The sequence below is a fragment of the Diceros bicornis genome, chromosome 27 (assembly GCF_020826845.1).
Source record: "Diceros bicornis minor isolate mBicDic1 chromosome 27, mDicBic1.mat.cur, whole genome shotgun sequence".
Lineage (NCBI taxonomy): Eukaryota > Metazoa > Chordata > Mammalia > Perissodactyla > Rhinocerotidae > Diceros > Diceros bicornis.
This window is the reverse complement of record NC_080766.1, coordinates 32,262,296-32,288,611: the sequence shown is the minus strand read 5'-3', so window position 1 is coordinate 32,288,611 and position 26,316 is coordinate 32,262,296. Positions and strand designations below refer to the sequence as shown.

The 26,316-nt window shown below is 45.4% G+C and overlaps 1 protein-coding gene across 4 annotated transcripts in view; it reads left to right on the top strand.

Annotated features, from left to right (window-relative positions):
* The first annotated feature begins 218 nt into the window (after positions 1–218).
* Positions 219–26,316, top strand: part of TIAM1 (TIAM Rac1 associated GEF 1) — a 357,972-nt gene continuing 331,874 nt past the window's right edge. For all 4 annotated transcript variants that reach the window (XM_058522998.1, XM_058522997.1, XM_058523001.1 and 1 more), the window contains exon 1: positions 219–339. The gene's annotated coding sequence lies outside the window, so the exon portion shown is untranslated. The remainder of the gene's footprint in view (positions 340–26,316) is intronic.

The following is a 26,316-nucleotide window of genomic DNA, read 5'->3' as shown; positions in this document are numbered from 1 at the left end:
CTGCTGTCACTCTCCAGCCCAACTCCGAACGCCCCGCTCCTGCATCTGCCGTCTTTGATTGGCCGGTCGGAGGCGGAGCGATTGTCAGGCGGCCCAATCGGAGTTCGGTTTCCCACGGGCTCCCGCGGCCCCGCCCCCGAGGCCGCCAGCGGAGGCGCCCTGACACCTCCCATTGGCAGACGGCGAGCGGGCCGGAGCGCTGCCGGGCCGAGCAGCGCCGCCGCCGTCGGGCGCGCAGCTCTGCAGCGCAGTGATCGCCTCGGCGCCCGCAGCCCCGGGAGCCCGGCAGCCCCGCATTGTCCCCGGCCCCGTCGCGGAGATCCGGGACGAGCGTCGCGGGTGAGTACCGCAGGCCGGGGGGGCGCGGGCCGGCTGGCCGGAGCCGTCCCGGGGGTCGACGATGAGGATGCCCGGAGCCGCTCTGCCCGTGATGGGCACGTCCTGACCCCCGTCTCCCGCACACGGGGGCTCCCGGCGGGTCCTAGCTCCCCCCGATTGGGCTTTACTCGTATTGTTTTCGTGTTCACACACTTGGGAGGTGGGGAGCTGGCGAGGGGAGGCAGGAGGAGACATCCCTCGCGCGAGGGAGCAGTCAGGAGGGAGACGCGCCCGCGGCGCCCAGGTGCCCGGCGCCGAATGGAAGTGACAGTGTCCAGGCGTCGGCATTCGGTCTTCCCGGCAGCAGGAGGTCAGCGCTGACCTGCGGCGGCGGCAGCACTTTGTATTTGTCGGCTGATTTTTATCAACTTCGGGGAGGGCATGCGTGTGCGTGCGTGTGCCTGTGTGTGTGTGTCTCCGTCCCCGACTTGGGCACCTCCAGGCCTGGGTTTTCGGCGACGCTGCCTGGGCGCTCACCTTGGCGATCCGTGCTGCACTCGGCGGCCACACACACGGGGCGGAGAGCCTCGGGGGCGGCACACAGGGCCGAGGACCTGCGGCTGACCTGGGAGGGGGCATTTAAAGCGGCATTCTGCGCGCGCGCAGACAATGACGGGTCCGGGCGCGGGGTCCCGGGGCTGTGCGTTGAGTCCCCGCGCGGATCCCGACCCCGCCTCTCCCTCTCGCGGGCTCGGCCGCTCGATGCTGCTGTGCTGCGCCGCTCACCGCCCGGCGGGGGACCCGCGTCGGGCCCGCTTTTGTTTACAGATCTCGCCATTGGGTGAGAGCTGCGCGCCGCGCTCCCCCGGCCCGGGCCGCCGCCGCGCGCCCCCTCCGAGCAGGGAGAAGTTGGTGCGTGCTGTCAGGTGACGCCCCCTCCCCCGGCCTCCTGGCGAGATGCTGCAGGGAAAAGACGCCCAGACGGTGCCTTCGCGCCCAGTCGCCGCCGCCCATGGCGCCCCCAGACCCCCAGCACCCAGAGGCGCCGTGTCCCGGCCAGGGGCCCTCTCAGATTGGCGGGCGTCGGGGCGCTGACCGAGCCACGCTCCCCTCCCTTCCAGTAGCATCCTCTGCCCTTGCCCTCGGATCGGCCCAGGTTGATTCCGAGTCTGCCTTTTCCTGCATGCTGGCAAGTCTTGAAGGACGCGCGCGAGCCCTTGGGGACGCTGGCCAATCCGTGCTCGCTTCGGTGGTACCCACGCGGCTCCACGGAGCAGCTGTGGGGGGAGCATCCTTGAGGCGGAGCGGTCTGTGTCGGGTTACCCACGCGTGCTGACTTGGCGCACACTTTGCGCTGGAGCAGCGGTTGAGAGCCTGGGCGCTGAGGTCGGACAAACCCGGTTTCCAGTACCTGCTCAGCGTCACTCAAGCTGGGTGATCCAGGCCAAGCTACTTAATCTCCCTGCGTCTCAGTTTTCCCGTCTGTAAAGTGGGGTTAATAAATAACCCCGTTTGGGGGGGAAGGTTTAAGCGACAGTATAAATCAACTCCTTTGTACAGTGAGTGCCGCCTATGAAACGCTGGAATAGTGTTTCCCTGTGAGAGGTACTCTGTTGTAGAGGCCGACCCCGTGTCTCTAACCCCCATTCTTTGCTCTCCCAGCTCCTATTTTATTTTAAGAAGCCCGAGGAGGACTGCTGTTTTGAGCTTCAAACACAGCTTGTTTTAGTTGGCCTTAGGTTTAACTATATTCGTCTGATCGCTTGCAGCTCCTTTTTATGTGTTTGAATTTCCACTAGGTTTTATTTGTTCTTCCTTCCTTCTTCCTCAAGGCTATACTGAGGCCCAGGCCTGGGTTTGGAGGAGGGGAAACTTGTCCAGGTGCTAAGCGGTGGCCTGGGAACCAATGGCGGCTGTGCAAAGTGCTTAACCCGCGGGTGGAGGGAGGTTTGAACAAAGAGATACCTGGAGGCAGGGAGGGAACACTTCCTGGTAGAAGTGAAATTTGAGCTGTGTCTTGTAGCAGAAGCCTGGTAAATGGCTGGTGTCTGGAATATGCTCTTTTATACCCCCACAGTAAAGAGCTCCGCCAAGGACGTGGTCTCTGAGTGGTAAACACCAAAGTTGCTAAGTAATTATCTTTGAATAGAGGAGAAATAAACCTGAGGAGGAGGCTGCTGACTAACTAGGGAAGGTAGAAGCAGAGAATTGATTTCATTGAATATCTTCAAAATGCTGTCAGTGTTTTGACTTGTTTTTCCGCTGCTCCACCAGCTCGCCATGGCTGATTTTCTATAGGCAAAGAGAGAAGCCAGTTTCATACAGGAAAAACAAAAACCAAAGCAAGAAAAACTCCTCACCAACACATAATCAGATAAATAGTTTGGAAAAGACAATCTCTGGCTTGGGTACGGAATAAGATGTTATTGGAAAATTCCTGTTTCAACACCCTTTTGCTGGTTGGGGCAAATTATTGAGCTGGGTCGGATAACACATCCTTTGAATGTAGACCCCAGGGGCCTTTACCAGCCAAAACAAAGAAACGAACAAAAACTAGGTGAGGGACCTGCAGTCTGGCCAGTGCGCACAGAAGCCCACAGGGAACACTCTGCTTCCTTGGGCCTGCCTAGGTCACCCCAAGTGGAGGCTGACTCCTGCAACCTTCGTGGCCAGTAGCGTTATTGCTAGATATCAATTAATGCGTATGATAACCTGTTTAAAATTCTACTCCCAGAAATGATTTCAATCCTTCCTGCACATGTTCCGGGAATTCTCTGTCCCTTAGGGATGCTGAAGGCAGCTTTGTGCCCTGCTGCTGTCTGGGGATCAAATCAGTTGGGGGCCTAGACTTAAAAGGGAGCACGTGGTTAGGAAATCTCATTAGCTGACAATTTAACTCCACTCTAAGGCTCATCCAAAGAGCTGGGCTAAAGACTCCCTCTCCTTTCCCCTTGCAGCTCTCCTCCCCGCCCCCTCTAAACCAGAGAGGAAAGGCAGCACCAGTCCTGTCTTTTCCAAATGCAAGTGAGAGCTTAGGAATTGCATGGACACCTCACCTAGAAGTCAGTGATGGCAGGGGGCTTCTGCCTGTGTGAGACTACAGGAGGGGTGAGAAGAAGACGACAGAGAGAGCATTTGGTACCCATGGGCAATGTACAGAGTCCTTTGAGATTCCTGAACCCCACAGGATCAGGCTTGTGGTTGAGAAAGATCCTTATTGATAAAGATCCCTCTATTAAAAACACTGTTTCACTGGGCATGAGTGTGTGTGTGTGTGTATATACATACATGCATATATACATATACATTTTCCTTTCTAAATTAAGCAGATAGATACAGTGTATGTTTCTGAGTGTGTCTCTTTTGTTTTTTGTTTTTCCCTCAATACAGGACCAGAAAAAACAGATTTGCAAGGCCCCAGCAAAATTTTTCTGTTTTTCACATTTCCAAACTTAAGGTCATTTCATCTCTAAATAGTCAGTTTCATATAAGTAATAACTCCCATGTCAAAAAAATTCTCATCATTGTAGGCCAAATCACTTATTTTAAAAGTTTTTTTTTTATTGTGAAATACAGGAGGCACTCAAAAATAAAGCAGTACTCCACAAGGAACAGAATGTTTTGAAAATAAAACAATGCTCTAGTGTAAGAGCTACAAGATGTTAATATTTAGGTGGGTTTTTCTCTTCTATCCCCTTCCCAACCTCTGGCACCTTCCTCCACACCCCTCCAGCATAAGAGTTTCACTGTTCCTGTGGTCTCCAGGGACCTCATTAAGAAATTCATAAAGGTCTAGACTGTGGATATGGAGAGATTCCTCCCGTGCTTGTGTGAGGTTTTCTAGAAGACCTTGGAGCTCTTTTGCTAGGTGAAGTGGTTCCTCTCTAGTCGGGCTGAGGCTGAGCTGAGAGACTCGCATTCTATTGCCAGTGGGGTCTCAGTTCATTGAAACCAGCGGGGTCCACAATATGGGCATGATATAAGAGCCGGTCAATTGTGTGCATTCAAAGGATGTTAAACAAAGAGTGGTGATTCAGCGGAGAACTCTGTGGGAGGAAGGTTCTCTCAGCAGTGCATCCTCCTTTTCAGAATGGGTCAAGGCCCTTTGCATCTCTGTGTTGTCACGGAGTTTCTGTCCGTAAAGGGAGACTTGGATGTAGTTGGAGGGAAGGGGGACCAAGCATTTTGGAGCCCAGCAAAACCGAAGTATAATATGAAAGATTCTGCACATTTTCTGGCCGGGGCCAGTTTGGATTCATGAAGGAGGAGAATTAAAAGGGAGGGGAGAGTGTCTTTGCTTTAAAAAAAAAAGAGCACCTGCATTGTTTAATTTCAGCTTCTGACCCCATAGAGCATGATTTTTTTTAAATACCGAAGGATTAGTGTGCAGGTGTGTAAGGGAATACGTGATTGGGAGACAGTGGACTGGGGTGCCCAAGCCTGGCTTGGAATGGGGGGGAGTAGATGGGAGATTTGGCTACAGAGATTCAGTTGCTTTTCCTTGAAAACCCCAAACACAGTTCTCTGAGGCCACAGAGAAGACAGGATATCCTGCAGAAAGAAGCCGCCTTTGTGATGGCTGCCTCCAGCCGACAGCTCTCCTGCCTGCCCGCCGTCCCGCTCCTTGACCAGGAGCTGCTAGCCTTGTAGACATAGATCCATTCTAGTTCCTGCTCCTGGTTTCCTCTGCCCTCTGCAGAGGTGATAATGAGCCCTGGAAAGCTTCCAGGTCATCCCCGAGGGAGGGGGAGGTCAGGGTGAGTCATGGGTCCCAGAATCCTCTCTGTAGAGTTGTCAGGACCACGGAAAGGGGGTGGATGGGATTTTCCCAGAAGAGGGAGTGGTGGTGGGCCTGAGGTCTACAGATTGACTCTGAGGGGCCCTGAGGAGGAGGTCTGCTTTGCCTCCTTTTTCTCCTCCACATTGGAGGCCTCCTGGAGTTTTTGACGGGGAGAGATTCCAGCCGGAGGCTTGACTGCCCCAGTGCTTCTTAAGATCCTGGGGACAAGATCTCTTTTGACCCAGCCGCATCACCTGGCTTGGGTGGAGAGCACTTGACCACATTCCAGGCAAATGAAGATTCCTAGGAGGAAAGACTAGGAGAGTCTTGAACTCATTAGTTAGTTCCCACTTGCTTTTTGGGCACTGTTTTAGAGGCTCAAAACTGTGCGTTTATTCTCGCCATGACCTTATGTGGATTTTGTTTTTTTTTGGACTTAATAGGAGCTGACCCAACTAACTGAGGTAATGTGATAATTTTTGTCCTTTTTGCAAAATGTGCACGTCCATCTCCTCTTGTGACACAAGGATGTCCTTGGAAAGTGAGGCCACAGAGGGCGAGTTCTGTAGTGTGCTGTAGCCTCCCAGGTTCTGATAACCACGGGCCCCCCTTTCCATGCCTGTCAGGCCCCATGCTCTCTGGGACACCTCTGGTCATGCCTGTTGCCTGGTGTCATTATTAGTTCTACCTTCTGACATTCTCGAAAGTGCCCCAGTTTGGCCGCAATCCTGAGTCCCAAGTGTCAAAGTCGTAACCCTGATTATGTTTTTTATAAATAATGTGTAGTACTTTCCTGATGGTTCTGGTGGTGAGCGGCCTCTGCCTTCACTTTTTGGTTTTTAAAATGAGTTTAAACTGGGGTCTGCTGTGTGGGGAGAATGCCATGTGTATTTTCTTTCATCCAAAATGTCCTTTGGATCCCAAAGTTGTTAGGACTTTCGAATGGTCTTGCCATGGTGAAGCTTTGACCTTCTAATGCTGATTCTTACTGTCTGCCATACACAGGGGCTTTCTACATGTTCCTTGTTCTCTTAAGCATCTAACATACATTTCTAAGCTGCCTTGAGAGGGATACAGTCTATGGCTAAAAACTTGAGTCAGTTTTGCTCCGGTGTGCTTCAATCACAATTTCAGTCAGTGATGATGATCAGTTTAATATGTTTTCTGATATAAAGTATACTCTCATTTCATGCAGATTCTTCAACTCAAGTAATGCCAAGTTTGATTTGATTCTTAAAACAATATGCAAAGTAATTCCATATAGTATTAACAAACTGAAAGAACAGATGAGTTTATGAAAAACAATAGTCATCTGTCCCCATCGTGTTTTGTTTCCACCCCCTCCTGTACTCTCCACTTTTTTTTTTATAATTTTATTTATTTATTTATTTTTTCCCTCAAAGCCCCAGTAGATAGTTGTATGTCATAGCTGCACATCCTTCTAGTTGGTGTATGTGGGACGCGGCCTCAGCATGGTCGGAGAAGCGGTGCGTTGGTGCGCGCCTGGGATCCGAACCCGGGCCGCCAGCAGTGGAGCGCGTGCACTTAACCGCTAAGCCACGGGGCCGGCCCTCTCCAGTCACTTTTGTTGATTTTTTTTGTGGTTATCTTTATATCTCTAAATAATATGCATATACCACTTTTATTTATTGACTTCCTATTATAATAAATGACAATTAAGCTTACTTATTGCATCTCAACTCCTTCCTTCATTCTCTAGACTTTTGATGATTATATTTGTAGTTCTATATTGATTATTCTTCAATTTTTATATTATTTACATAGACCTCTAATTTAGTTCCTGCAACCGATGACAGTGACCTTTAACCTCCCCTTTGTAGAAGGAGAATATTGGTGTCCTGATCTGTCTTTCCTCCCTGTTAATACCCCAGCTTCTGTCATCCATCAGGGTTGGTAAGATTGGGTTCTGTAAGCATGATTAAGTCTTCAATGCCATGTCTATAGGTTGTTTTGTTTTTATAACAACTTTATTAAGAGATAATTTACATGCCATACAATTCAGTTCTTTAAAGTGTACCATTCAGTGGTTTTTGGTATATTTACAGAGTTGTGTAACCATCACCATAATCCATTTTAGAACATTTTCATCACCTCCAAAAGAAACCCATTATCACTCACTTTCCTTCCCCATCTCTCCCTCCAGCCTCTGGTAACCACTGCTCTACCTACTTTCGGTCTCTATAGATTTGCCTGTTCTGGCTGTTACACGTAAATGGAATAATTTAATATGTGGTCTATTGTGACTGTCTTCTTTCATTTAGCATAATATTTTCAAGCCATCCATGTTGTAGCATGTATCAGTACTTCATTCCTTTTTATTGCCAAGTAATATTTCATTGTATGGATATACCATATTTCACCTATCCGTTCATCAGTTGATGGACATTTGGGTTGGTTCCACCTTTTGGCTATTGTGAGTAATTACTGCTATGGACATTAGTTTACAAATATTTGTTTGAATACTTGTTTTAAATTCTTTTTGGTATATACCTAAGAGTAGAATTGCTAGGTCATATGGTAATTCTATATTTCACTTTCTTTTTTTTTTTTTTTTTAAAGATTTTATTTATTTATTTTCCCCCCAAAGCCCCAGTAGATTGTTGCATGTCATAGCTGCACATCCTTCCAGCCGCTGCATGTGGGACGCGGCCCCAGCATGGCCCGAGAAGCGGTGCGTCAGTGCACGCCCGGGATCCGAACCCGGGCCGCCAGCAGTGGAGCGCGCGCACTCAACCGCTAAGCCGTGGGGCCGGCCCCATATTTCACTTTCTGAGGAGCTGCCAGATTGTTCTCCAAAGTGGCTGCATCATTTTACATTCCCACCAGCAGTGTCTGAGGATTCCAATTTCCCCACATCCTTGCCAACATTGGTTATTATCTGTCTTTTTGATTATAGCCATCCTAGTGGATGAGTGGTGGGTATTTCCTTGTGGTTTTGATTTGCATTTCCCTGATAAATAGTGATGTTGAGCATCTTTCCATGTTTCATGCTCATTGGCTAATTGTATATTTTCTTTGGAGAAATGTCTATTCAGACTCTGCTTATTTTTTAATTGGGTTTTTCTGTCTATTTATTCAATAATAAGAATTCTTTATGTATTCTAGATACAAGTGCCTTATCAGATAAATGATTTGCAGACATTTTCTCCATGCTGTGGGTTGTCATTTCACTTTCCTGATGACATCTTTTGCATACTATTTTGCTTTTTAAAAGCTGAAAATCAATAAAGAATGTTTGCTTAGTTATGACTCCGTCAATACTTTTCACCCTGTAGCCAGGTGGTACACTAGTTGTACATTTTCTTTTCTGCGGTTCTACTGGCATGACTTCATAAACTTATAGATTGGAAAAGGAGCACTGGAAACATTTTATTTTCAAGCTCTGATTCCACATTTAAAAAAAGAACAATACTTTGTTAATTTTAAAAAATCATCTGAATGACTCAGTTATCTTATTTGTTTACCAAGGCTATATGAAGGAAATATTTGCAGAGTAATTTGAAAGTTCGAACCATCTTTGGGTATCAGCTTTTGGGTGTTAAATTTCTGCTGGGTGATATTTTTTGTTGTCTTGCATTAGGACAGAGGTTCTTAACTGGGGGCAACTTTGCTTGCCAGGTGACATTTGACAATGACTGGGGACATTTTTAGTTGTCACACTGGGGAGGTAATCTGGCATCTATTTATTTATTTATTTAAAGATTTTATTTATTTATTTATTTTCCCCCCAAAGCCCCAGTAGATAGTTGTATGTCATAGCTGCACATCCTTCTAGTTGCTGTATGTGGGACGCGGCCTCAGCATGGCGGGAGAAACGGTACGTCGGTGCGCGCCTGGGATCCGAACCCGGGCCGCCAGCAGCGGAGCGCGTGCACTTAACCGCTAAGCCACGGGGCCGGCCCCTGGCATCTATTTAGATACAAGGAGATATCTGGTGTCTAGATGGTAGAGCCAGGGATGTTGCTAATATCCTGTAATGCACAGGACAGTCCCCCAGAACAAAGAATTATCTGGTCCGTAGTCTGTAGTGCAGAGGTTAAGAAATTCTGCATTCAAAAGACACAAACACGGGGCTGGCCCAGTGGCGTAGTGGTTAAGTTTGCACACTCCAATTTGCCAGCCCAGGGTTTGCAAGTTTGGATCCTGGGCACGGACCTACGCCCTGCTCATCAAGCCATGTTGTGGCGGCATCCCACATACAAAATAGAGGAAGATGGGCACAGATGTTAGCTCAGAGCTAATCTTCCTTAGCAAAAAGAGGAGGATTGGCAATGGATGTTAGCTCAGAGCCAGTCTTCCTCACACACACACACACAAAAAGACACAAACACTATTAGAGATCATATATTTAAACTTCTTTACTTAAGAAAATATCTTATGTTTTCTGGATATTTGGAAGTGAGCTATCAGATTAATAATCAATCATATGGGCCGGCCCCGTGGCTTAGCGGTTAAGTGCGTGCGCTCCGTGTCTGGCGGCCCGGGTTCAGACCCCGGGCGTGCACCGATGCACTGCTTTTCCTGCCATGCTGAGGCCGCGTCCCACATACAGCAACTAGAAGGATGTGCAGCTGTGACATACAACTTTCTACTGGGGCTTTGGGGGGAAAAAGGTAAATAAATAAAAAAAAAATTAAAAAAAAATAATCAATCATCTGAGGCATTGGGTTATTTTGGTTATTTTTAAGATTTTGGTTATTATTTTGGCTGGAATTTAATAAAGTCTCTTTCTTTTTTAGGATAGCAAGTTTAAAAAAATTTAACAATAGTTTCAGATGTTTTGTGTTTCTCAGTGTTTGAACAATTTCACCCATTTAATGATTTCAGGATATTGCTAATGACTGTATCATGAAAGGCTCATCCTTAGCCCTTAAAACTGCTGTGGTTGATATTATGGCAGGAAAAATATTTGCAGGCTGAACATTATAATGTTACTCCTCTTAGGCAGTTTATTAAGCACTAAAAATATTTTCAGATAAAATATTCCAAGTGCAATGGAAGATCTACTGTGACATTTTAGGAAATTTGATGAATATTAGAATAATTATCTCATCTTGAAATCTCTGTGATTAGAAATAATCATTTCAATTCTACAGTTATATCAATTGAACTTTAACATTTCATTGTAATTTAGAAAATTAAAACCCCATAACTATGAGTTTCACTTAACTAAACAATTTAACAATCTAATTATTTTAAAATAGATTAAAAAAATTCACTCTGTGGTTTTTTTCTTTTTTTTTTTTTTCCCTGACAGTTAATTACTTTAATTTGGGCATTGAATCTGCTTGCAACCTTGGTCCTGTAAACCTTCACCAATTGTATCAAACCATTCAAGTTACCTTAAAGAAAAAGGTTTGTGGGAGCCTGTTGCGTGATTTCGGTTCACTTCAATTAAGAAACCCCCAAATGACTTTCTCTTTCTTCGAGGAAATGGAGTCAAAACCAGATGGACTTTATTTGTAAAAGTTGCAGGTTAGTATTAGGAATCTGGAGTCTTCTTGCCAAAGACTTTAGAAATCAAAGTGAATGGTCTTTAAACTAGGACTGGTTAATGCAAACCAGGACTAGTTAACGCAAACCAGGACTAGTTAACGTAGCTTCTTAGAGTGAGAAGGGCTAAAATTATTTCTGGAGGGCAGCCTCTGAATTTTAATTGTAGTAATCCATGTCTTCTCAGCCTGTGATACAGCAGTTCTGAATCCCATCCAAGTCAGGAAAGGTGAATTTATGGGCCCCCTAGCAACTAGCAATGTAGAGGGCTGGGACTTTGTCTTTATTCGCACACAGAGCCAGCTCCTCTGACATGCTGGGGCCCAGCCCACAGGCGAGACAGCTGAGAGTTACAGGGGTTTGGGGAAACAGGTTATAAGGGTATAAGATATGGTCTTGGTTGCTGTGTTATGGGTGCTAGAAGACGATAATTTGGGAAAAAATGGAAGTCTTTCTAGGAAGTATTAAGGTACAGTTTTTCTAGCTTGAAAAAGTTATTTTGTGGAATTCTGAAATGGAAAGCTTAATTAGGACAAGTCAAGTTTACTAGTTTAATGCCCTGAGTATTATTGCAGCTGATTTAAGGATGCTATGAGATTCGTATCTTTGAATTTCCTCCTTTGATTTCAATAAAATCTCTCTGACCTCTAGCAGTGTTAAAATAGTTAATGGCCTTGGATTACTAGGCTCACTCTTCTCCATTTTTCTCAGGCATTCTGGTTTTCTTTTTCCCATTTTCTTTGTCTGTCTGGGTGATTCCTCTCAAATATCTCATCTTCAAAGTTTTTTTCTTTAATTATAAAGTATTTCTGTTAATTACATCAGGTCCCAATAGTAAATATAGCCAAAATACCAACAATAAATATCTTTTAGTGTTGAGGTTAAGGGGAATTTTTATTTTCTTATGCATAATTTTCTCTAATTTTGAAAGATTTTACAATGAGTAGGGGTTACTTTTATAATCAGAAAAATTGTGGGGGCTGGCCCAGTGGCGTAGCGGTTAAGTGCGTGCGCTCTGCTTTGTTGGCCTGGGGTTCACAGGTTCACATCCCTGGTGTGGACCGACGCAGCGCTTGTCAAGCCATGCTGTGGCGGCATCCCATATGAAGTGGAGGAAGATGGGCACGGATGTTAGCCCAGGGCCAGTCTTCCTCAGCAAAAAGAGGAGGATTGGCAACGAATGTTAGCTCAGGGCTAATCTTGCTCACAAAAACAAAAAAAAAGAAAAATTGCATTAACTAAGTACATGTTCATCTTTGGGTAGGTGGTGACTAGTGGAAACTTAAGTTTCCTAAGTCATATTTGTTTTGTTTTTAATCCATTTACACATGGGGGTTAATAGCAAAGTGCTCTTCTCAACAATAAGGACCATGAAAGAATATGTGGATTCTGGCTGAAACGAGCAAAGATGAGAAAGCCCATGGGAGCAGCCAAGAAGCCCAGTGATTAACTATCAATGGAAGGATTAGCCATTGTTGATGGATGCTTTCAGGCTAGGATTGAACCAAGACCTTCAGTCATTAGAAAGTTGTTGACCTGGGAGGGTTGACTGCATCCCTCTCTTTATACCCCTTTCCCCTTAGACAGTGGTCTTACATCCGCTGTTCCAGGCATTGGTGTGACTCATGACCTCAGTTTTTCTGTAGGATCGCCTCCTCCTTCATGAACTATCTCATCTTCTTTGAAGGTCCTAAAGAGTTGATGATTTTCAAGTCAAGCTTAATTCATGTCTGTGTTGGTTTCCTAGGGCTGCTGTACAAGGTGTCTCAAACTGAGTGGCCTGAGACGATAGAAATTCATTCTCTCATAGTCCTGGATGCTAGAAGTCCAAAATCAAGGTGTCGGCAGAGCCGTGCGTGCTCCCTCCGAAGGCTCTAGGGAAGAATCCTTTCTTGCCTTTTCCAGCTTCTGCTGGCTCCCGGCATTCCTGGGCTTGTAACAGTATCATTCTAATCTCAGCCTCCTTTTTCACATGGCAGGATGTCTTCTCCTCTTGGGATTATGTGTCTGTTTCTTTTCTTTTTTTCTTTTTAATTTAATTTAATTTATTTATTTTCCCCCCAAAGCCCCAGTAAATAGTTGTATGTCATAGTTGCACATCTTTCTAGTTGCTGTATGTGGGACGCTGCCCCAGCATGGCTGGACAAGCGGTGCGTCAGTGCGCGCCTGGGATCCGAACCCGGGCCGCCAGCAGCGGAGCACTCGCACTTAACCGCTAAGCCACGGGGCCGGCCCTATGTGTCTGTTTCTAAATCTCCTTCTTTCTCTAAGAATACACCAGCCATTGGATGTAGGGCCCACTCTGATCCCATGTGACCTCATCTTAACTTGACTATATTTGCAAAGACCCAGTTTCCAAATAAGGTCACGTTCATAGGTACTAGGGGTTAGGACTTAAACATATCTTTTTGGGGGACACAATTTAACCCCCAAGAGTGTCCGAACACTCCGTTAAACTGCCTCATTCAATCAGTAAGGACATGTAATATGGACATGTACTTACTCCTGAGAGATTTGATTTTCCTAAAGCTTGGCTCTGACGTGTCACCGTGTGTTTTAAGTTCAAAGTCTCTATCTAGCCTTTGGTCCCAGCTCTGCTTTCCCATTTCGTGTCTCAGGACTCCTTTCTCAAATACTTTGAGCCAGTGAAACAGGAGTTCCTTTTGCTCTGGGGTATATTCCATCCTCTTTCTATTTTTTTGGCTGACACTGTCTCTAGATCTGGACTGTTCCCATTTTTGCGTGTCAAAATCTGCCTCTTTTTCCAGATCTGGTTGAAATCAGCTGTTTTCATGCAGGTTCCTTGCTGTCCTAATGTTTCATGGCTCTGTTAGATGTGTTATCATAGTCTGTCTCAGTGAATTTTTTTCCTAGACTTCAGACTCTTCGAGGGCAGGGTCTCAGCCAGATTCATCTTGGCTCTGCCTGTGGCCCCACTATGGAGGAGCTTGCTATATGTGAGGATAAACTTGCTCCCAGCTTGCAACATCAGCATTCAGTGTATATGGCTGGTGCACAGGTCATTGCCAAGATGCTGGGCTATCGGGGGTAGTAGCTAAGAGATGAGAAGCCGAGATATTAAAGGTCTGTACTCAGGAGAGACTAGAGACAGGCAAATTCCTTAAGGACCCACTGGCAAGAGGAAGTTGTCTCTTAGTTGTTTCTGAGCAGTCTTCAGCCAGGATGAATCTGATGCTATAGAAGAAGCCAAAATTAGGCAGCATGCACTCTGAGGGGGAAGTTGGGTGGATGGGTGTCTTAGCTTGGGTTGCTATAAGGAAATATCATAGACTGGGTGGCTTAAACAACAAACATCTATTCCTCAGGTCTGGAGGCTGAAAGTCCTGAGACTAGGGTGTCAGCATGGTCAAGTTCTTGGTGAGGGCTCTCTTCCTGGTTATGCCTTCACATGGCCTTTCCTTGGCACATGCACATAGAGAGAGAGATCTCATGTCTTGTCTTCTTTTCATAAGGGCATTAATCCCATCATGGGGGCTCTACCCTCATGACCTCATCTAAACCTAATTACCTCCCGAAGACCTTGCCTCCAAAAACCATCACACTGGGGATTAGGGCTTCACCACGTGGATTTTAGAGGGCACAAACCTTCAGTTCGTAGCAGTAAGCAAGCAGCCAGGCAAGCAGTTTGGAATCAGTGGATAAACAGAAACCAGAAAACAAAGAAAAAGTCCAAGAGCATTGCACCAATATGCCTTTGATTTTGAGGTGAGCTCTTCTGGACCTGGGTTTTCTTTTTTTTTTTTTTTAAACTGGGTGTATTTCTTTTTTTTTCCCTTTTTCGCCCCAAGGCCCCAGTAGATAGTTGTATGTCATAGTTGCACATCCTTTCTAGTTGCTCTACGTGGGACGCTGCCTCAGCATGGCCGGACAAGCAGTGCGTCCGTGCGTGCCCGGGGTCCGAACTCGGGCCGCCAATAGCGGAGCGCGCGCACTTAACTGCGAAGCCACGGGGCCAGCCCCTGGACCTGGGTTTTCTTAAGGGTTAGGGGGCTTGGGGCTGAGCAGCCCAGGACCTAGGCTGTAGATGGATGGGGAAGAATTTGTACCTGGATACTGAAAGTCTGTGGGTAGGACATAATGGAAGGTCCTCAGGGTGGTAGTGAGGGATGGGGCCAGGTAAAGTTAGTAATCTCAGGAGAATGCACTTGGGCTGGGATGTAAGACCATCCCACATTACAAGTAGGAGTGACAAAGAATGGTGAGGAGGATCTTCGTGGAGTGGGGTGCCTTGGAGAATGGCTCTAGCATGTGGTGGGTGTAGAGTTGAGGGCATAGCATTCATTGCACATGACCACAGAGGGAGGGCGGAAGATGACTGGTTCTAGGGAGAGTGAACAAATTGCTGACTGAGACCTGATAAGGGGCCACACCTCTGCTTTGGCATTCTTAAACTATTTTGCTGGGCAGGCATGGCAGGTAAAACTGGTTAAGAATGTGGCCTCTAAATGCTGCAAACGGACCAGCTTACTTTTTAAAATGTATTTTTATTTGCTGCATGATTATTATAAGAGCAATGAAGTACATTTAAAAGGAGACATTCTCGGGGCCGGCCCGGTGGCACAAGCGGTTAAGTGCGCGCGCTCCGCTGCGGCGGCCCGGGGTTCACTGGTTCGGATCCCGGGCGCGCACCGACGCACTGCTTGGCAAGCCATGCTGTGGCGGCGTCCCATATAAAGTGGAGGAAGATGGGCATAGATGTTAGCCCAGGGCCGTCTTCCTCAGCAAAAAAAGAGGAGGATTGGCAGATGTTAGCACAGGGCTGATCTCCTCACCAAAAAAAAAAAAAAAAAAAAAAGATAAAAGGAGACATTCTCCTCCATTTCTACTGTGGGAACACATTGGTTGCTTTTGGTTTTCTCTGTTCCTTCTTATCCATAATTTTCATATTCTTTTTACATATTTGTAACTCTTGCATAGATACAGATTTGTATTTTGTTTCTTTTCACATAACATTGCATCATCAACCCATGTAATTTAGCCACTTCGTCCCCATATTTGTCATTTATGATGGTCACACTTTTCAGAGAGCGGATCACTTGCTTAACCATTCTTCTGTAATTGAGTATTTATGTCCTGTTCTTTTTTTGTCACTATTTTAAAATTCATTTGATGTTCTTTATGTACATATTGCTGTTTTCTTTCTCTTTTAAAAACATTTTTCTCAAGATTAATTCCCAGGATTTGGTAATCTGTATTAAATATGACATTTAAAAAAATGGCTGTTGATTTGAATTGCCAAACTGCCTTCAAAAGTCTTGATCAATTCATATATATGAATATATTGACTCATCACAGCCTAACCAGCACTAGGTCTTAATCGTTTAATTTCATTTTGTTACTGTTAATTGAATATCTCTTTCTTTGTTTTTCAGGTGGACTGAACTTTTTGTGTTTATTATTTTGAACATTGTTTTAAGCTTTTAGAAAACACTATCATTGGCTTATCTCTTAAATCTTTAACATATCCTGGAGAAAAACAAATAAACAAAATAAAACAAGGAGCAACTTTTTTTGGAGTCCTCATCTGTGAAACAGTGAGGTTGAAGCAAATTATTCCTGAGGACCTTTCTAGCTTCCAGTATTCTATGTTTTATGTTCTATGTCTGATTTTAGGAACCAAAAGCTTAAAAGGTGAATGGGTTGTAACATTAAAGAGTTCTGATGCACGGGCTGGGGAAATGGTTGTAGGTGACCTGTTGTAGCTGTTTTTGTTTTTTTGTTAATAGATTTAATTTACTTAGAGCAGTTTTAGGTTCACATCAAATTTGAGCAGAAAGTTCAGAGAGTTCCAATATACCCCTGTCCACACACACGCACAGCCTCCCCCACTATCAACATCCCCACCAGAGTGGTACGTTTGTTATAATCGATGAACCTACATTGACACGTCATTGTCACCCAGAGTCCATAGTTTACATTAGAGTTCACTCTTGGGTGTTGTACCTTCTGTGGGTTTGGAGAAGTGTATAATGACATGTATCCATGTTATAGTATCAGACAGAGTAGTTTCACTGCCCTAAGAATCCTCTGTGTTCTGCCTATTCATCTCTCCTTCCCCACTGACCCCTGGCAACCACTGATTTTGGTTTTGAGGAGGCTGATGTCACTCTTGAGATTCATTCCTCAAGACTCTCTTCCCGCTGTTTCCTGTCCTTCTCCTGTGATTGCCTTTAGACTTGGATTTTAGAGTCGGAAGGATTGATAAGGCCTCTCAACCCAGGAGTCTTCTCTGTGACACCCTGGCAGGGGAATGTCACCTGAGCCTTTGTTGTGGTTCCCATTATGGATCCAAGGGAAGAACAGAGACCCAGAGTCAGAAGGTCTGGTTCCAGTCCCGGCGCTGACGCAGATTAGCTGGGTGACTTTGGTGACGTCACTTCCTTTTCTGAGGCTGGCCCTCTCTGGTCCCTCTGTGGAGTGACACCAGAGCAGTGCCCACTCCCAGGTGCTAGGAGTGACATGAGATACGTGTGGGCTGGCCTTTGTTAAACACCAGCGGAAGGTACGAAAGGCATCTGAAGAGGCTGACACTGGACAGCCTTGTCCTTGGTTGAGCAAGTGAATTGTTAGAAAGTTGCTCCCTGCAGGGAATGGAGGTCTGCCTCCCCGAAACCTCTTCCACCGATGGCGACTCTGCCCTATGGGGGCATAAAGCCAACCCCCCTTACCACATAACCATTTGCGGTTGGCTGTCATGCCTCCCCCACCTCACTCCAATAGCTCTTTTCAAGCAAAACTTCTCTACTCCTCCCTCTGTCCTTTCTAGGCGTGGATTCTTCAGTTCTGTGAACACCCAATTCAGCATTTCACATTTTGGTGTAGAGAAGTGTTATGGGCTGAATTGTGTCCCCCCAAATTCCTGTTGAGATTGAGGCCCTAACCCCCAGTACCTCAGAATGTGACTGTATTCGGAGATAGGGCCTTTAAAGAGGTAAGTTAAAATGAGGTCGTTAATGCAGTCTCACGGGTGTCCCTATAAGAAGAAGCAATTTGGGCGTACAGAGACACTGGGGATGTGTGCACACAGAGGAAGGACCGTGTGAGGACACAGTGAGAAGGCGGCCGGCTACAAGCCCTGGAGAGAGGCCTCAGGAGAAACAGCCTGCTGACACCATGATCTCCGACTTCCAGCCTCCAGAACTGTGAGAAGATAAATTCCTGTTGTTTAAGCCCCAAGTCTGTGGTATTTTGTTATGGGAGCCCTAGGAAACTAATACAAGAAGAGAATTCCATTTTATCCCCATCTTCCCACCTCTTTTCGTTTCCAATGTCTTATTGCAGCCCCTTCTACAGTTTTCTTATTGAACTTTTTTTGGGAATTAATGAGACTTGCAGATCAAATGCTATCCTGCATTTTACACTTTCTTCTGGGCAAAGAACAAGGAGTCATTGTTTTACAAGTAAATCTTTACTACTTTTATAAATGGTGTTTATGACGATGACCATTCTAGTGGCCACCTTTTATGGACCCTCTCCTTGGTGCTGGGCATCTTCACCACTTCACACTTTATCATTAAAAAGTCCGTGTACGGTGGGTATTTTTATCCCATTTTACAGATGAGAAAGCGGGGAAGCAGAGGGAGTAGGTGACATGAGAAGACCACACAACTGGGGTCCACAAAATCCATGCTCATCAGCTGATGACAGCACTTGGGTGGGTATGGGGGCTCAGATCTGCTGATCCTCCTCCCCCCCATTATTCTGCCTCATTCAAGGCCATTCATTCCCACCCCTTCTCATTTCATATCCCTCTGCTGAGCAGTCCACTGTGCCCACGTGACCCGTCCAACTGAGCAGACTGTTTATTGTAGGATAACCAACCCGTTCTCTTTCCTCCTCTTATTGAATGCAATCCAATAGCTCAAAGGACTCGGTCAAAGGTATTTTCTTTAGGCGAGACCATTTAAGAATGGAAGAAATTTCCTGTTCAGAGACTTTATATATGTGGTATGTGTGTGCTCTTGGAGGCAAATGGACGTTTAAGTGTGTGTGAGGCGAAGTATAGCAGACTCCGGAAGTCTGGGGACCACTTAGGTCTGTAACCCTTACTCCCGCACCAGCTGTCCAGCTCCGTGAGGCCTTCTGGGTTTCCCATTTAGGGGGCCCTTTTAGTGTTATGACACCTGTTGAAATCTGGTGTTTCCATTACGGGGAGGCCTGGTAGGCGGCTGCAGCAAGCAGCCATGCAGGGGTGACGTGTGTAGGCTGTGGCGCTAATGCAGGCTGCCCCTCCTTCTGCTACTTCTTGTGGAAAATCCATTTTTGGTGTTTTGTTTCAGTGAGAAAAGCATAAAAATATTTTCAGAGACCCTCTTCTCCCTTGCTTGCAGCTAAAATTTCAGGCTTTGACGGTGGGGGCCAAATGTCTTTTGAACAAAGACAGCACGAATCAAAACATTGTTGTCTCCACATTTCTTTTGGGAAAAAAGATGATCTTTTAAAGCATGTTACATAGACTTTGTTCCGTGAAATTGCATGACATTAAACTTGTATGGTGACAGCATTCTGTGTCATCTCCTTTAGAATTATCGACCTCATCAGGCAGGAGAGCTGTGCTGTAGACAGGGTGATATTATCTCCATTTTGCAGACAAGAAGCTATTTGCCAACATTTGTATCTGTGTGCATATATGTATATATATATATATATATGCACACACACATATATGCTTATCTAAAAAAAATTGAAATTGAAATACAACATGCATAGAGAAAAGCATACGTTATTTTAAGTATATAGCTTGATGAATTCTTACAAACAACACACCCATGTAACCAGCACTCAGATCCAGAACTAGAACATGTTGAGACCTCAGAAACCTGCCCTGTGCCCCCTTCCTGTCAACAGCCTCTTCAGGGCAACCCAATCTTGATTTCTAAACACCATTGACTGATTTTTGTCCTTGATGAGAATGGAATCATTTTTCATCAATTTTTTTCCATCAGTTTTGCCTTTACATGGCTATAGGATAGAAATTATTTTATAAAGTCTACATGAAGAAGTCTTGTTCTCACCCTCTCCTTGTTAACTCCATTCTTTCTATACCCTCAGGTAACTATTTTTCTTGGTTTCCTGTGAATCCTTGCAATATTTGTTTGTATAAAAACAGGTGTATATTCTAATTTTTGCACTTTTCTTTTTCAAAAGATAGTAACCCTTCTCACTGTCCTACTCCTTGCTGTATAACTTCCCTCGGTCTCCCCACTTCAGTCCTACTACCCTGCTGTTCTGGGCCTATGTAGTGGGTTGAGTAGAGTCCCCCCAAAACTCGCATCCACTGGGACCTCAGAATGTGACCTTATTTGGAAACAGAGTCTTTGCAGATATAAATCGTTAAGAGAAGGTCATAGTGGATAAGGGTGGTCCCTGGATCCTGATTTCGGCTTCAGAGACACAAGGGGAGAAGGCTGTGATGATGGAGGCAGAAATTGGAGTGATGTAACTACAAGCTGTAGCTTGCTGGAGCCGCCAGAAGCTGGAAGAGACAAGGAAGGATTCTTCCCTAGGGCCTCTAGGGGGAGCACAGCCCTGCTGACACTTTCATTTGGATTTCCGATCTCCAGAACTGTGAGACAACAAACTTCCATGATTTTGAGCCACCCAGTTTGTGGTACTTTGAGCTTTATTTATTTATTTATCCTCCCAAAGCCCCAGTAGATAGTTGTATGTCATAGTTGCACATCCTTCTAGTTGCTGGATGTGGGACTCGGCCTCAGAATGGCTGGAGAAGTGGTGCGTCGGTGCACACCCGGATCCGAACCTGGGCCGCCAGCAGCGGAGCGCGCGCACTTAACTGCTAAGCCACGGGGCCGGCCCAGTTTGTGGTACTTTGTTATGGCAATCCTAGGAAACTAATACACTCTCCTTGCCTCATATCTTGAACTCCTTTCCTCCTCCCTGACATCTCATCTTTAGCCTCCAATGCATCCATCCAATGAAGGTCAGCCGTCCCTCTAAAACATGTCTGATGGTGTCACTCCTGGTTTAGAACCCATCAGAGAGTCCCTTCTGTTTGCTGCATGAAGTCCAAGCTTCTTGGGCTGGCTTCTCCACCCCTTCCATCTCACCTGTCACTCACCCCAGCCCACTCAACCCTGAGGTGGATGCAGCTTAGCAGCTGCCAACGGGGTGGTTGTGTTTGGATTAAGGGCACTGGGTATGACTTTGAATTTGATGCATGTAGATGGCCCTTCTGGGCTCCAGTGGTCCACCACTGTGCACATGACTCCCTTCATTCAAAGGTTCTTGCATTTAAATTACCTTCCTGGCCTCCAAGGTGGTTCAGGTTCCAACCTTCACTCACGAATTCACAAACACAACAGGTTCCCGCACAGGGGCATAGTGGTGAGGGCAGTAACCCAGAGTTGGACTGCCCGGTTCGCATTGTCTGCTCGGCCACTTACTAACAGATTGACCTCGCTCTGTGCCTCCATTTTCCCGTCTGTCAAATGGGGGTAATAACAGTCCCTACATGGGGCCGGCCCCGTGGCGTAGTGGTTAAGTGTGCACGCTCTGCCGTTGGCGGCCCGGGTTCGGATCCTGGGTGCGCACTGATGCACGGCTTGTCAGGCCATGCTGTGGCGGTGTCCCATATAAAATAGGGGAAGATGGGCACGGATATTAGCTCAGGGCCAATCTTCCTTGGCAAAAAGAGGAGGATTGGCATGGATGTTAGCTCAGGGCTGATCTTCCTCAAAAAAAAAAATAATAATAGTCCCTACCTAGTAGGGCTATTGGGAGGCGTAAATCAGTTAATTCCTCTAGGTGTTTCCAGCCGGCCTGGCACCTGGTAAGAACTCAAGAAGTGTCAGCCCCAGAATTTTTTGCTGCATTTTCTCCCCTTCTGGTCTATTCTTGCTTACTTTTAAAGGCTCAGTGCAGGCACCATCATTTCTACAAAGCCTTCCAGGACCTTCTCTGCTGACATAGTAACCTATTGCTTTTTTTTTTTTTTTGAAATAGTGTTACATTTACTGTTTACCTGGACCACTAGCTTTAGAAGTTGGTTTCTCTTTGTTTTTATTGAAGTATAATCGACATACAATATCCTGTTAGTTTCAGGTGTACATCATAGTGATTCGATATTTATATACATGAGGAAGTGATCACCATGATAAGTCTAGTTACCATCTGTCACCATACAAAGTTATTACAATATTGTTGACTCTAATTCCTATGCTGTACTTTACATCCCCATGACTTATTTATTTTATAACTGGAAGCTTGTACTTCTTAATCCCCTCTACCTATTTTGCCCACCCCCAACCCTCCCCGATCTGGTGACCATCAGTTTGTTCTCTGTTTCTATGAATCTGTTTCTGTTTTGTTTTGTTTGTTCGTTTGTTTTGTCTTTTAGATTCCACATATAAGTGAAGTCATATGGGATTTGTCTTTCTCTGTCTGACTTATTTCACTTAGCATGATACCCTCTAGGTTCCTCCCATTGTCTTTATTAATCTGTGTGTAGGCCTCTCTCCGTCGAGGCCCTGAAATTCTTTCTTTTTTCAATTGAGGTAACCATGGTTTATAACATTATATAAATTTCAGGTGTACATCATTATATTTCAGTTTCTGTGTAGACTACATCATGTTCACCACCCAAAGACTAGTTACCATCTGTCACTGTACATGTGTGCCCAGTTACCCGTTTCGCCCTCTTCCCTCCCCCCTTCCCCTCTGGTAACCACCAGTCTATTCTCTGTCTCTATGTGTTTGTTTGTTGTTGTTGTTTTTATCTTCTGTTTATGAGTGAGATCATACGGTATTTGACTTTCTCTGTCTGACTTATTTCACTTAGCATATTACCCTCAAGGTCCATCCAAGTTGTCACAAATGGCAAGATTTCATCTTTTTTTTTTTTTATAGCTGAGTAGTATTCCATTGTGTATATATACCACATCTTCTTTATCCTTTCGTCCCTTGATGGACACTTAGGATGTTTCCAAGTCTTGGCTATTGTGAATAATGCCGCAGTGAACATAGGGGTGCATATATGTTTACACATTCGTGTTTTCATGTTCTTTGCATCAATACCCAGCAGTGGAATAACTGGATCGTATGGTAGTTCTATTAATTTTTTGAGGAATCTCCGTCCTGTTTTCCATAGTGGCTGTACCAGTTTACATTCCCACCAGCAGTGTCTGAGGGTTCCCTTTTCTCTACATCTTCTCCAATGCTTGTTATTTCTTGTCTTGTTAGTTATAGCCATTCTGACAGAAGTCTTGAAATTCTTGAGCACAAGCCCATTCTAGATTGTGGGCATCCCCATTCCTGGCATGGGGGCTGGCACCCTGTAGGCCCTCAGTTTGGTGCTTGCTCAGGAAAAGAATGAATCGTGAGCTGAGCATCCTCCCCAGTGTCAGGATGTGCCAGGGCAGGACCTCAAACTCTCATGTCAGCGGAAGACATTTGTCTGGGGGCTTTTCTGTTCCCAAGGGGAGGTGTGGAGAGTGTCTGAGCTCTATGAGAGATCAGGGCAATGGGAAGGAGAAAAAGGCCTGCGTGGAGAACCAGCCTTCCAGCTGACCTGACAGTTAAAGGGACTTGCGGCCATCTCAAAGCTCCTGTGGTACACTGTAGACCTGGGTCTTTTGATGGGTAGCTCAAGCTCATTCCTAACTCCACAGTGCCTCAAATAGGGTCATCTTCCCACTAAGCTCTCTACAGCTTGGTGGCCATACCTTTCAGGAATTTTCAGGCATCAGCGCTAATTTAAATATGCTTCAGTTTTAAGGTGATATGAGAAAAAACTGGGTTAACAAGAACGTTCTGGATCAACTTAGAGCAACAAAGACCCTGAGAAAAAATGTCAAGCCCTGTGGATATCCTAACGGTGATTATATTCTTTTAAGATTGTTGGAGTGATAAAGACTCAATGACGGGCAGGCAGAAATTAAGATTCTTAAGTGCTGATCCTGGATTTTTTGGTTTGTCCTGGAACTTAAAATAGGGCAGGCCATGAATTCAGGAGGCTAAAGATTCAGTTAAAGATGCTTCCTCTCTCAGTACAGCTGAAGCTTAATGACTTTTTAATAAGGCACGGAGATCCACAAAAGAAAACGTCCCCTGGCCGGCGTGTGGGACTTAGAAGTTACTAGTGAGTTTGGACATGTTCTGTTTCAGCCCCTAGCATGGTTTCTTGCACCTGCAGGTACTCAAGAAATATTTTGTGTTTTCCATTATATTGAGGGTGTCACGTTTTTGGATCCTAAACTCAGGACCCTGGAGAGGTTCTTCTGAGACCAAGCAGCTGTTTCCGACAGACCCAAGAGTTATGTTTGTCCCTTGAAGGAGCCGTGTGAAAGGAAGCTCAGCACGTCCTGGAATTGGGCGTTTATGAGATCAAGAATCCGTCATACTATGGAAATTCTTTATCTAACCTCATTCGCTCCCGGCCATACATTACAATCGGAGGGTCGATAGCTGTACTGCCCACTGTGGTGACCACTAGCCACATGTGACCACCGAGCCCTTGAAATGTGGCTCATCTGAATAGGATGTGCTGTAACCATAAACTACAGACCAGATTTCTTTCTTTTTTTTTTTTTTTTGAGGAAGATCAGCCCTGAGCTAACATCCATGCTAATCCTCTTTTTTTTGCTGAGGAAGACCGGCTCTGAGCTAACATCTATTGCCAATCCTCCTCCTTTTTTTCCCCCAAAGCCCCAGTAGATAGTTGTATGTCATAGTTGCACATCCTACTAGTTGCTGTATGTGGGACTGGGCCTCAGCATGGCCGGAGAAGCGGTGTGTCGGTGCGCGCCCCGGATCCGAACCCGGGCCGCCAGTAGCGTAGCGTGCACTTAACCGCTAAGCCATGGGGCCGGCCCCCAGACCAGATTTCAAAGACTTAGTGAGAAAGGGAAGAATGTAAGATATCTCATTTATAATTTTTATATTGATTATATGTTGAAATATTATTTGTGATATACTGGGTTAAATAAAGTAGGTTATTCAATTTAATTTAGCCTTTTTACTTTTTTTAATGCAGCTACTGGAAAACTTAAAGCTACGTTTTTATTGAATAGCTCTGGTCTAGAGAATGATTGTCTACTTATCTTCCTGGGATAACCTGCTGGAGTGGGTGAATGATTTCTTATTTCAGGAATCTCGATTCTAATGGGCCTCCCAAAGCATGTTTGAAGCCAAGATGTGGGGAAAACGGCAAGTCCAAGGGTGAGCAATTTCCTAAAAATAAGTTTTCCTGACTAGCTCACTGGAAAGATGGAGGAATTTTCTCTGCAGCAAAATTAATTTAGGCAAATTTAGACGATCAGGCAGACACGATATCAGCACCTATTATGAATAATAATAGGACTGCATATTTAATTGCTTGACTTCCTTTTAAAAGCTTAAGAATAAAGAGGTAAGAGTCGTCATAAAACCTGGAAATAGTTTAGAAAAAATTAACCAAGAGTGTACAAGTGGTAGTATAGCAAAGGAGGGGAAATGCAGCACATCAAGATGAGATTTTATGTGTTGGTTTGTTGTGTCCATAGTGATGCATCAGTGTTGGGCTGTTTGGGTGTGGACATCTAAGACTGTGCCTGGTTTTAGGTGGTCCAGGGGGAGGTTTCTGTGTAATCTCCACTCCTGCTCCATAGCCAGAGGAATTCGTCAGTCCTTGCATCATTATATGGCTCCATTGAAGAATGAACTACGTGCCTGTTTGCACTGGTTGCTGTTGGTTTCATATTCGTTCCCCTTGCTGTTGGTTGCTGGTTTATTTCTCCTGATGGATGCCAAAATCCTTGTGATGCGAGATCTTGTTTTATTTATTTTATTTTATTTTATTTTTTAATTTTTTTGGTGAGGAAGTTTGGCCCTGAGCTATCGTCTGTGCCAATCTTCCTCTATTTTGTATGTGGGACGCTGCCACAGCATGGCTTGATGAGCGGTATATAGGTCCACGCCGGTGATCTGAACCTGCAAACCCCAGGCTACCGAAGTGGAGTGTGAGAACTTAACCACTACGCCACTGGCCGGCCCCTATTTTATTTTATTTTTTTGGAGAAAGATTTACCCTAAGCTAACGTCTGCTGCCAATTTTTCTCTCTCTTTTTTTTCCTTTTCTTTTTTGCTCCCCAATGCCCCAGTACATAGTTGTGTATGGTTGTAAGTTCTTCTGGTTCTTCTATGTGAGCCGCCGCCACAGCATGGCTACTGACAGATGAGTGGTGTGGTTCCGTGCCTGGGAATCAAACCTGGGCCGCCAGAGTGGAGTGTGAGGAACCTTAACCACTACTCCACAGGCCTGGCCCTTGTTTTATTTTTTTAACTCCTATATTATTGAACATAAAATGCGTATTCAGGTTGTGTTTGTTAATTGAGATAGTTAGTGGTTAATAAAAAAAAGCAGAGCATTCTCTTTCCTTCTTTCCCGCCCTCCTCCCCCTTCTCGTCCTGTTTTCTCCGTTTCTTTCGCTATCTCTCTCCCTCCATGTCATCCTGCTTTTTTTTTCTTCTAAGGTATGGGTCACATGGAGACATCCTGAAAAATATGTGTTCAGCTGGCCTGTGTGTCCCCTTTCTTTTACCAATAAAGCCTTTCCTTCACTGAGGTTCGCTTTATTTTTTCATTTGACCACCTCTGTCCTTCCTTCTGCACAGTCTCCTCTCCCCTAGGCAGCCCCAGGGGTGGAAGGCCCTCACATGGTACCCAGTGGCTGGCTCACAGCACAGAC